This window comes from Centruroides sculpturatus, unplaced genomic scaffold, assembly GCF_000671375.1.
Source record: "Centruroides sculpturatus isolate CEXI.00-Female unplaced genomic scaffold, Cexi_2.0 scaffold957, whole genome shotgun sequence".
Classification (NCBI taxonomy): Eukaryota; Metazoa; Arthropoda; class Arachnida; order Scorpiones; family Buthidae; genus Centruroides; species Centruroides sculpturatus.
The window spans coordinates 4,434-18,679 of record NW_019385314.1 but is presented as its reverse complement, the minus strand read 5'-3'; positions in this window follow the sequence as shown (position 1 = coordinate 18,679).

Genomic DNA, 14,246 nt, shown 5'->3' with positions numbered 1-14,246 from the left:
TTTTACCATTTCAATTATAAACGATATGATTGGTTTTAAGTATAGAATTAAGAAATTCGAATATATCAATTTGAATTTTTAAATACAGCCCTAGAAATAACACAATAAGTAACTTAATTTTTTTTAAAACATTTTAAAATAATGTTATATGTTTATAAACTTAAAATTTGTATTTTTGATTAAATGTATAAAATAATATTTATAAAGCTTGTCCATTATTTAGTTTCGTTATAATAGATTTTATTAAAATATAACTTTAAGCGTAAAAAAGCTAAATTTTTATTTAATGTTAGAATCCACATATTTAAAAATTTCTGTCATTTAAGAATAAACATGCTCACTTAAGTGTTATAGTTAATAAGATAGTATATTTTAAATACGCTTGCTTAAATTAGATATACGCCCGTAAAAAAATTCAAGGATTTAGTCTAAATAAAAAAATTACTGAAATGCATAAATGCATCTAATTATATTGAAGAAATTCGCTAAAAATTAATTTACATTTACATAATTAAAGAGGAACTGTGTGCATTACTAATAATAATTAAGATAAATAATACGAGAAGTGTGAAGCTAATTATCATTGCAAATACAATTGATCAAAACTGAAATTATATCTTTATCATACACTTAATGTTTGTATTAAAATTAATTTAAAGCTAATCCTCTATCTGATTGAAATCAGATTTACAGAACATGTCTATTCCTATTAAGATTGTACATTGTAAATATGTAAATGCAAAATCAATTATATTTGGTGTTTTAAAAATTGAACTAATTTTATTTGAATTATTCAAATGAAAATCTCTTTCATATCATAGAACTGTTTAGACAAATTAATCAAACGATATCAGAATCGAATTTAAATTTTTTTGTTGCAACGTCATTTCACTTCTTTGTGTCTTTATACTGAATTTATAAAAAAAATAAATACATACTTTGAAAATACAGTATATCAGTTATACGGAAAAAAATACGAAGTTCATGTAATTAATATAAATTGGGATTATAGTATTTATATCTATTCTTATTTTACAGTAAAATATAAAATCTGGCTTATACTTCAAGAAAGGTTTCATATTGTTTACATTTTATAACCTAAAAATGTTATTGCTATTAAATATTAATATTTATAATTTACAGTTCAGTTCTAGTGTTAGTTTATGTTCTAGACTAATTCAATTACATATACTTTTATATGAATATTTTTTAAAATTTAAATTTTTATAAATCTAATAAATAATAAATTGTTAACACAATTTTTTGAACTATAAACACGATGACTTTTTGTCACCGGAAAAAAATTAATAAATATAAATTAAATCATATCTATTCTCTATTGAACCATTTAAAATGTATATCATTCGATCATCGTTCTTTGTTGTATTGTGTCACCTGATATAATTAAATATGTTTAATCAACCGACGAACAATTAGCTAATAGGGCAACAATACATGGGTATTATCAAACGTCGCTTTATTCGATACGACAAATAAAAAGTTGATTAAAAACTAAAAAGTGTGATGTAAAGTTAATTACAAAGAAGAATATACAAATTACACATCCATCTTTTGTGTTGATGGCAGCCGTTAATCAATTTTCTATTTAATTAATGCGTCGTCACATTTTCGGATTAGCCTTTATGAAATTATGAAAGATACCACAATCGACGACAGATTTTTCTACTAAAGAACTTTTATTTTTGAAGTATTTTGTTTTAATATCTGAATTACATGTAAATTTTCTAATTAATTCAAATTTTTAAATTAAAAATTACGTTAAAAGCAATTTAATACAATACATACATCGTTTTTAACATTACTATTATAGAAGTAAACTATTGTATTAATCAATACCTTATATATATTTTTATCTAGTAAACAAATTCGCTATACATAAAATATTTTAAACTTCAACGTATTGAGAAATGATCATTAAACTCTCTTTAAACAATCACAAATTAATAAATAAGGTTTTAATCGTTGTATGTCAAATTGGTAGTGATAGATATGATAGATTTGTTCATTTACATCTGTAATAGTTAAATTTATTATTGATCATTTAACTATCGAAGTACTTTAAACAACTGAATCTCATTAAACATCTGGCATCGAGTTAAACACAAGTACATGAAAATATATGTTAGAATTTAGGATTAAACTTGTTAAAGTATTTAAATATTAATTGAAATAATAATATTTTACACGTGTATATTTACAAAATACAGAGCATAGTGTATGTAAACATCCTGTAAAAATTTCGAAACCTCATTTAATTTATAAAGATAATTTCCGTTGTTTCATAAAATGTAACAAAAATATAAAAAATATTTTAGTTGCAATGAAGAAAGTATTAAAGATAGTTTCACCGAGTAGAATCTCATTACAAAATTAAACTGTCCTATTATGTGACTTAAAGCTTCTTTATTATACGATGCGGAGTACATCAGGTTAATTTATTACAATATCATAACGTAATAAATATAGAATTGGTATTTTCTTCATATTTTAATATTTGTTGTCGTGTCAGTTTAAACATATACAGTAAAACCAGTTTAAAATGAGAAGCCAGAGTTTTCTGTCTTGATTGATTTCCATTTCTACAGTAAATTTTATTTTCATTAACGTAGGAAAAAAAGGAAAATTTTAAATAAATGTAACAATTTATATTTACAACTGCTTCTTTTCTAAAGTATTTTATGCTTTAAAGATGTATTGAAAACACAGAAATGTATAAAAATTCAATATCCGGAGAATATTTTTAATTAAACTATAATTTCGAATTTAATTTCTGTATAATTGGGTTATATTATCCCAAAAAATCTTCCATTCCTAGAGTACTTTCCTTTTACACAGCTTTCTGTCTTATTTCGGGTCCATTTTAGACAGGTTTTAATGATTTGGAATAAAAATATGGTACATATAAAAATATATCGTCTAGCCATAAGATGAATTTTTGTCAAGGTATTTAACGACCATAATTACACTTACAGTCAAAGAGGAATTATAGAGTATCTATTAACATTCTTGTCCTATAGCTTTTAATTGTTTGATTTATCCTAAATTTAAAAAGAAATACAGTATTAAACAATTTATTCAAAAAGACTAAAAACTGTCTGTATTGATTTTGTTTTGAAATTATATCAGAAATCATGATTAAAATCTATTTTACTATTTGATCCACTGTTCTTTTCATTTTTTTGTAATGAAAATGTTTTGTTCAGTTGCAATTTGAAAAAAATGTAAACCTATAAATTCCTTTTATTTGTTTTTCCTTACACTCCAGAATGAAGTTTGATAGGTGAAAGTTGAGACCAGATATGGAAAACTTAGGTGTAGGAGGCATTCATTAACTATTTATGAACTGTCAAATTAAATCAATTGAAAAATTTTTTCCTGAACAGTATTACATAGATCGTGACACCGTTGTTATCAGAAAAAGTATGTTGTACAGGGGCAAGACTACTAATTTGAGATCAAGGGCATTACATAAATTATAAATTAAACGAGCAATTATTTATTATGAGATTGTCACAATACCGACTGCAATTTTCCGTCACAATGTTATTTAGTAGGGTCTTGCCCATTACATCATACTTTTCCTGTTAGTAGTAGAGTCGTGCCGGTCATCTATCTAACTCCGTCCAGGGGAAACGTTTTTGAATCGAAATCGTATGACATTTGTTCCAAATTGGTTGTTCCTGTACAGTTAATTGGGGCCTCCTTCCCCTAATCGTTCCATATCTGCTCTCGATTTTCATGTATTTAACATCGTTCGTGAGAATAACAGGTAGTTGGTATTTGAATATTTAAAATATCCGAATTGATTTGAATGTCAACTTCTTCATACATAATATGCAGTTCAAATTATTCCCTAAAAGTTCACTATATTACAGTAAAATCTCCATTTAACGTACTTCTGATTTATCGGAAAAAAACATTTTATCCGTATGTCATCCGAAAATTAACATTCTGTTAATTTTTAAATTATTTTTACGTGTAATTGAATTAACTGGTTTTGTCAAATTGAAGAATTACCTCTCTTAATTAATAAATAGAATTAAAGTATATTTTCCAAAAAATATTTTATTTATTTATTTAAATTTAGATCATACGTGTATTTGTTAATTAGTGTCAGAACTACGGTAATAATACTTTATTAAGTATTATTACGTATTAATTAATGAACGTACGGTAATAATACGGAAATAATACTTATAGAAACTTTTTCTGTGAAATTAAATGTCTCATACACAATTTTAATTAACATACATTTAATTAAACAACAAACATTTCTACATAAGTAAAAATAAATGAACTAACTATTTTGTCAATGTTTTAACATACGAATTCAGAAAAGTTGCTTTATAATATAGCGAACTTCTGGCTTCAAAGCCGGAAGTTATGTAATAAGGGACTAAAGGACAGTATCTTGCCCATTAGTCCCTTCAATCGAAGTTTTACTGTATTCCCAAATCGGTGGATTTGTAAATAATAGAATTTGCAAGTAACTAATCCAATTCCGGCTTCCTCTACTGAAACTCTACTACTTCCTCTACTGGGTCAACCTAACCCTTACGCACTTTCTCTTCTATTCCTTTGCTCATTCCTTTGCCTTTGAAGCTTGGGACAGTCCCCGAGCTTCGCTCCATCGCAGTTCATTTTACTCCCTTTGCTCAAACCCTCTAAAAGGGAGTCTTGCTTGCTTTAGTTCGCCTGTCCCTTGTTTTTAATATTTATACTGTACTTTTGCGGAATGACCGGCATACAGCATATAAATGGGGGAGACCATCATGTCGGTTAAACTGCGACTAAAATATAAAATTACTCAGATGTAAGTAAACTAATTGTTAAACAAACGTTAAAATAACATTCTTCCGAGTACAATAATATATTATTGTAATTTCACTAACTTAAAATCAGGAAAAGAGTTTTCGTTTGCAAAACAATAAAACAATTATAGACTTATTGATATTAGTAGTAATAGTAGTAGTAGCAGCAGTTAGTCAGTGTGAGCTACACTGACCATCCTCCCCGATCTTAAAAATAACACCTTCCTCAAATTTCACACAAAGTCGATGTTAATCGATGTAAGTTGAGATAATTTACGGCGAGTTTCTTACATTTAATATGTTTATTTTTGTGTTTTTGAATCGAATTACCAAAAAATAAACATAAAAAAAGCACTTTCGGAATTCCACGATTATTTTATGTCGTTAGAAAGAAGACAAAATGAAGAAATTAAACGTATAATTGTAGTTTTTGATGTAATACTGTCGGTTTCATAGTTTTAGAATAAAAATGCGTTCGTCTTTATCTAATGAAACTCTTTCATTTTTTAATGAGATTTAAAGAGGGAAATATAACCTCACTTAAGTCGGCATGCCGGCATTCCCCCCCCGAAAACACAGTAACAAAATTTTTGTGACAATTCGTCAATTCCCATTATTGCCGTTTCTATTCATTATGTTCGTATATCTATGTTTATTGCCGATTTAACGTTTCCGCTTTCATGTTACCAATTCGTTTTATATTATTAAATTCCTCGATACAACGACTCAAAGAATAGTGTAAAGTTGTAAACGATCAAAGATTGTTTTTAAAAGCAGAAATATCAAGTCACGCAGTTACTAAATAACTCGCTAAAATTATGATGTCATGTAAGTATGACAGCTTTACTCAAATTCTGTGCTTTAACGACTTTTCGGTATCACTTCAAGGTTGGATACAAAAGGTTGATGAATTTCTTATGTACAGTACTGTATATAGAATAAATTTCAAATAAAGTTAGTCTTGAGAAGTGAGGAAAGAATTGTGGACTATACTTCATAGATTATTAGTCTGTTTGTTATCATTATATTACTGATTTAAAAAGGTCTTGGTTGTGCATCAAAGTTGCTCAAATAAATTATATAAACTTGAGTGTCGTTTACTCAAAAATTGTTTCAAATTATAATATCCCTTTACCAGTTAATGGAAAATTATTCAAGTTTTTAATGGCCTGTAATACTGATAGTATAACGTGGCATGAATAATTGCTGCGATATGAGTACAAATATGAAAACAGTAAAAAATATTTAAGCTGTTTTGAATGCCAATGCGTTCAACAATGTTTAATTTTTAAATATGCAAAATATAAACATTAGCTTATTTTTATTTATTTATTTTAAAATATTAATATATATACAGTACTATTCTGATATTGCAGTTATGTTTAGGATCATTGATTTTTATTGAGTTAGGGCAGTTATTTTATAATTATTCAAACTCAATACAAAGTCATTAAAGTATGATTAAATTTCTATAGTGTAACTAATAATATTTGTTAATAAAATAATTTTTATGGAGTGATTTGTATGTAAAGAAAGAAGCAGTGTCTTAATTTTATGAAAGTTAAAACTTATTCATTTAAAATTTTCCAACTAAATTATTTTTATTGCATATTAATTTCTAATGATTTGTCAATGATAGATAATCTAATTTTATATGTGAGGTCATTTTTGATCGCAGAGATTGTTTTGGAAAAAAATTATTATTAAGGTTTAATTTCGCTAAATTTCATATAATTATTAAGAAAATTATTTTAATTGGAATTTTGGGTTTATTTAATTATTTTCAATTCTGAAAATTTTGATATTGAATTGAGTTTACTCTACAGTAAATCTTTGCTGCAAGAATATTTAGAAACTCTTGAAGTTAAACAATTGTCTTCTCAGTTATGCAGTGAGAATGGGACTGGGAAATAGTCACAAAATTCCACAAATTCTTAAACAAGTATTCACATTCATTAGAAGGTCATATCTTATCTTTCCGTCCATCACAAAGTATAAAATCGCTCTTTATCATCAATAATTAGCAGTGTAATAAAGTATCAAAATCTCAACTAGTATTTACCGATTAAGTATATTAAAAACACATTATAGTCTCATTAATGACATTATTTTAATCAAATACCAAGCGCATTGTTTCATAATACTGTTAATCAATTTAATAGCGAAGATACCGTTATGTAAAGAACTATCTTCATTAAGGCTATCTTCTTTCTTCTTCTTCTTTAAAATGTAATTTTTTTTCAACTTTAAATTAATATTTATCAAGATGTTATTTTAATACAATTGTCTTTTATCTTTCTCTCTATTCGCCCTGAAGACACTAAGAGGACGTTTTCAGTTATACCAATCAAGATTTTGTCCCGTCAGATTCGATCCCAGGTCCTGAGTTTTAAATTTTGTTGTCTTTTTTGTAATTTTTTTTATTTATATGAATATTATTGTAAATTTTATGATATGAAACTAATTATGTTTTCTATTTCAAAATCGTTAATGAAAAAATTCGTTTATTATACGTAACTACTGATTTGTATTTACCTACATATGTAATTACAAATCAGTTAAGTCGAAAACAAATCGGTTGAGTTGTCGAAATATTTATGTACAAAGTTAATGCAAAATTTTAAAACATAATTGTATAATATTAAAGCTAATTAATACGATTAATTTATGTAAGTAGTGAACTATAATTGGATCATTTTCAAGGTGTAAAAATAAATTAATACTAAATCAATATTTTTTGAAGTAATGGAGTTGTTTGTAATGCATTGTATATATTATTTATTTAATTTATTCATAAATAAATTAATTATCCACAATTTTAATTAAACAGTCTTAAAAACTTAAGTCATTATTGTGACAAATTTTTTTTCTCTTATTATACATTAAGTGAAATGTAATAAGTTTTTTCTTCTAAATCTTTCAATAATATCTAATGAAGTTAGAAAAAATTTTCTTTTTATTAAATAATATCTTAATTTCTTTCTATTTTTTTGCCATTAATTAGAAAGTCAACACTCAGTAAATTCAATAACTTAGATTATTTTGTTCTTGAATTAAGATATTGAACAATTTATGTTGAATATAAAAGTTTTTTTGTGAAATTTATAATAGAAAAACAGTAAAATCATATCTGATGAATTAAAAACCTTATTTTTCAGGTAAGATAATCAAAAAGTAAATATTACAATAATAATTTTGCTCTTATCACACAATTTCTTTGAAAGTTGTTGCTTTTTCTTTCGATCTTAAGTAGATAAAGTGAAATAATATGTATGGAATATCGAATTATCAGATATAAATTTGACATGTGCTTTTTTAATTTGAATTGATCAAGTCTATCATTTCTAATCTAAAAAACCTAAGAGATTTGTATTTTCATAATTCTGGAAAAAAAAGTTATTTGTCTAAAGTTTATTTTAGATTAATAAATTAGATATACAGTAAAACCTGTCTATGGCGACCACCCACGGTTCCTTCAAAAAGTGGTCTTTTAGACAGGCGGTCGTCCAATACAGGTGGTGCTGTAATACCATANGAAAAAAAGTTATTTGTCTAAAGTTTATTTTAGATTAATAAATTAGATATATAGGCTATATAATCTACGTTATCACAGTAATACTATGCATATTAATATGCTTGTTTGAATAAAATATAAAATTTTATGATATTATTCTACACAAAAATGAAACAAAAATGCTAAAATACAACAGAAATATTTACAGGATTTTTTTCTAATATTTATCTTTTGCAATATGCTTAAATTATATTAAAGTAAATGTGAAATTATTTAAAATTTTGTTGAACCAATGTTTAAATATCAATACAAGTTAGAAACTTGTATTTTATATTCGATAATAAATCATATTTTTATGAAAAATTGAAAATTAATTTCATGCAATTAAATAAAGAAATATACATAAAGTTCTACACATTTTATATAGTGTACATCTTTTAAATAAACTATTTAAATTCATAGAATTTCGAGCAATTAAAATTACACTTTTAATTATTTAAATTCATACTAAATTAATATTCTAATAATAATAATAATTACTGTAATTGTTATATGATCGTTTTATAGTTTATCTGTATATAATATCCATTATCTTTATAATATAGTTCATTCATATTGAACGATTTGTATTTCTTATATGTACCATACATAAAAATGAAATAAAGCGACGTACAGAAAAACACTTGTTATAATCTAAATTTATAATATTTACCATCATACAATATTAATACAATAAAGCTAATACCATAAAAAAAGTATAAGAATTGTAATTATGAAAAGATTATATTACATGAATTTCTGTTTGCAATCGTTTATGTACAGGTTTATGTTTCTTTAAATGAATAAATTTTTATCTGGTTTTAATAATTTGTTTATGAATAGTTTAAATAAATTATAGAATATTCCGAAAGTTAATCAATATAAAGCAAAGAAAAATGAAAATCTACATCTTTGAATATCACTATAAATTTGAAATATCTAGAATTCGTTTTATACAGGCTCTTAAAATATATATTTCAAACTATAAGTTGAATATGACAACAAGCAAAAGTAAAATAGGAAAGATATGAGAAGTGTCGGTCTCAAAAGGGAAAAAAATATATAAAGTTCCATTTTCAATCTCGGTGGAAAATTCAAAAATTTCTTTCTTAAATCGCAGTGCACCTTTAAAATGATTGTTTTGAAATTTGAAATCTCTTCTATTGAAAAACCATAATTAACAATATTCATAATATAAATAAACAATTTCGTATAGATAAATATAAATAAATATTTCGGTACAATAGGTTATTAAACAAATATTGTAAATGTGCAGAAAAATGGAAATCTTTCTAATCTTGAATTTATTTTAATTGAAATTTTTGCATAATGTCTACACTCTAGACAAAAAGAGTTGTGGGATAAATACATTGTCTAAATATAATTAATTGTCTTGATTCACTGAAGTAATATAATTATCATATCGCTCTTAATATTATAAGTTTTGCTTCAGAAGTTAATCAGTAACATAAACAGCATTCAGCTTTATTATAAATTTAACTGAAGAAAAAATTACTATACTAGTGACTTGTGGTTACCAGTCTGTTGCAAAATATTGAATTAATCGATCTAAGTTTTAAATATTCATAAATACAATTTTAAATAATAAACGAAAAAGAAGATGCGATAACCGGAAATTTCAAAGTTTCTGTTCAAATATTTAAGAAATTATATATTAAAATATTCATAAATATTTACATTCTCAATTTGATAAATGATCAATTTTTGAAATATTACAAAATTAATGTTTTATAATATATAATATTATAATTTATAATATATAATAAAAAGGACATGTGTTTGGTTTAAAGTTCGTGTCTACCTTTAATGAAAATTATTTCGTCTATGTTTAACAGTAAATGAAATTTAAATGTGATTTATTATTAATCAAATTAAAATAAATGAATTTCGTAATTAAATAAAACTTTTTCATTTAAATTTGAATTTTAATTAAATTTGATTGATTTTTAAATTCCTTAATATTGTTTAATGCCTCACATATCGAAAAATAGAAGATTGAGAGATCTGTCAACTGGAAATAAACTGAAACTATTGAATTTTCTAAAATTCACTTTTATATTTTTCTGTAGATTTAAAAGAAATCATTTTATATATTTCATATTTTGAGGCTACAAAAATAATACTAAGAATACTTTATTTTGTATTTTTCAATGCAGCAATCCCCACTTTCGGATGTAATATGTTTCTAAAAATGTGTACGAAAGTCAAATAGTAGATTTGCATGCTATAGAGACATTTCTGTGCCTTGAGAGCTAAAATAAGCTTATAAAATCTCTTAGTAAAATACGAAGCCTTACTGTTTACGTTTTGATGAATATGTTACAAATACACAAAACATTATTTAAAACAATAAAGCCATAGATTAAACTGAAAATAAACAATAAAAATNACCTGAGTGATTTAATACTATAGCATATAACATCACTTTTCTAAATTAAAATATAAATCAAAATTCGACACTTTTCTGATGGAAATTTTTTTATAAACGTTTTAAAAAGATTTTTTGTATTTAGATAGAAACTAGATTAAAGATCAGAGATAAAAATACAATGAGACAGAATTTATATAATCTTATAATTTTAGCATAAGCTACTTACACTGATTTAATCTTTGAAACCAATAATAACTCATTTTGTCATTTTATGTCATTTTAAAATCATAGAAGGAGACTACAGGTTTCTGAGAAGTCCGAAATTGTATTTTGTGTTTCTCTAAATGTTATCGAATTAAAACTTTGATAATGAAAATAACTATTAAAGACTTATACACAGATTAAACTTTTTGATGTGAATGTATGTCTAAATTCAATAAATCTTACGAAATAGTTTTTCAATAAGCTTTTATACACACTCTTGTATTACTCTTGTACATTATCTGTCCTTTTCATTTCATCTTAAGAAGTTTACTTTTAACATTATACAGTATAGATAACTGTATAATTTTTCATAACATTTAAATTCGTTTTGTATTTTATGGTTTAAAGTAGAATTACTGTATTTCTATTAAAAGAATAATTTAAACCTTAATTTTATATGACATTAAATATAATGGCTTTTCTTATGTTTTCAATTTGATTTCATAGTTAATACATAACGTTCCATAAAACTTAAAATAATCATTAAGTTATTAAAACGTCTTGTTACAATTATTACAAAATTATGTTCAGTTTGCAGTGACAAAAGATTAGATAAAGTTGTAATAAATAAAAACAAATCATCCAACACCTGATGCAGAGAAAACGTTTATAAAAGAANAAATGTTTGGAAATTTTTCAAACGTAACAAATTGTCTCTTAGTGGGACGAGTTGTTACAGAGTCGGGGCAAATTGTTAAATCAAATTCTTTATATAAAAATCAGATATATAGGCAAAATATTAAGAAAGAAAGAACGCTGTAACTTATCGTACTTTCTTAACTTATCGTTGGAATGCCATGAAAGTGTCTTTATGGTTATCTGTAGATGTTCTAAGAGGTTATTTGCAATTTTTTTGTTTTTTGTTATCCTTTGCTGCTTTCAAAAATACCACTCCGTCCATCGATCCTTTATGAGTTTTTTCTTATATAAGTACTGCTTTTTAAAGTGAAAACGAAAATAGTGGCATGCCAAAAGTATGGAGTCGATGTAACAATATGTCTCGTTAGCGCTGTAATATCTAGCCCAATCGAACCATATATATACTAGTCGCTTTTACCTTAAAATTACTTCTGCTTGTAAACTAAACAAACAATCTGACCGGTAGCAACGTAAAATTAAAAGGAGTAAATAACATAAGCATGTAAACTAACGGTAATCAATCTTTCAGACCTTCAAGCCAAAATCACATATAAAACACAACTAAAAGAAATTATATTTAGAAAAAATGACAAGAATTCTCACAATTTAACTCGCTTACAAAACCAAACTTCCATGTGAGATACGTTTATTCAACATGTAATATAATCTGTGAAGAGTGAGGTGCTGAACCTAAGAAAAACTATTAAAAAGTCATTGTGCAACTTTCTTTTATTAAAATAAAAAAAATAACACAATTCCGATATTTCCTATTCCGTTGAAAAATGGTAAGATTACTTGAAAAAATTAAATTTATATTAATCTGGAAATGTTTACTCAATTTTGAATGTTTAAAGTAGTTAATGAAAGCATTTCTGGTGGCTTAGAAATTTTCAGTGAAAGAACACAGGGTTTTTTGAGTAACAGAAATTTCTATCTTTCAAAGATTAAATTTAGTTACTTTAAATTCTTTCCTATTCTGGACATTTTTAAAATCCATAAAAAGATTTAAAATCTAAGAAAAAACAGCTAAAAATAGGAACAAATTAATCAATCAAAATCTGAGTGATTTAATACTATAGCATATAACATCACTTTTCTAAATTAAAATATAAATCAAAATTCGACACTTTTCTGATGGAAATTTTTTTATAAACGTTTTAAAAAGATTTTTTGTATTTAGATAGAAACTAGATTAAAGATCAGAGATAAAAATACAATGAGACAGAATTTATATAATCTTATAATTTTAGCATAAGCTACTTACACTGATTTAATCTTTGAAACCAATAATAACTCATTTTGTCATTTTATGTCATTTTAAAATCATAGAAGGAGACTACAGGTTTCTGAGAAGTCCGAAATTGTATTTTGTGTTTCTCTAAATGTTATCGAATTAAAACTTTGATAATGAAAATAACTATTAAAGACTTATACACAGATTAAACTTTTTGATGTGAATGTATGTCTAAATTCAATAAATCTTACGAAATAGTTTTTCAATAAGCTTTTATACACACTCTTGTATTACTCTTGTACATTATCTGTCCTTTTCATTTCATCTTAAGAAGTTTACTTTTAACATTATACAGTATAGATAACTGTATAATTTTTCATAACATTTAAATTCGTTTTGTATTTTATGGTTTAAAGTAGAATTATTTCTATTAAAAGAATAATTTAAATCTTAATTTTATAAAACATTAAATATAGTGGCTTTTCTTATGTTTTCAATTTGATTTCATAGTTAATACATAACGTTCCATAAAACTTAAAATAATCATTATTAAAATGTCTTGTTACAATTTTTACAAAATTATGTTCAGTTTGCAGTGACAAAAGATTAAATAAAGTCGTAATAAATAAAAATAAATCATCCAACACCTGATGCAGAGAAAACGTTTATAAAAGAAACACTAACGTTTTCGACCTAATACGTAATAAATTTTAAATTAATTTTATATAAAAAGAAATGCCCAAATGCGTATCTCTGAAGGAAAGATACTTCTTATTGTGTGTGGCTCCCGAAAAAATTTACTATGTAAGTTTTATTGGATATACAAGGAAAGGAACGTGTGTTAAAAAATTACAGTAGTTATATCCATTGGACAACACAAAATTAAGACAAAAACATCGAAGCTGTTTTCAGATTACGGAAATAAGGTACATTAATATATGTTATATAGAAGAACTTTTTTTTTCAATACTTTGAAATTAAGCAAAACTTCACAGAAAGTATATAGAAACATATCATAAGAATACAGTACATAAGATAATAAGGAAATCAGCAATTCAATTAAAACGACAAACATTGAAGCTATTTTTGATAGTTCAGCTTAATAAGACTGAACAAGTTCAATGCAGTTATGAATGTAATAGTATAAAACTGCGTTGGGTTCACTGACGTAAACATTTCATATCAGTAAGTTCTGTAGTAGAAGTAGATATAGATATAGTTCATATAGAAAAAAAACGTGATGTCGTTGCCGTTAAAACAACTAGAAAAGCATTATGATTGAATATATTATATAAATTTAAGTAATCTTATTACTTGAAAAATGAAAAATAC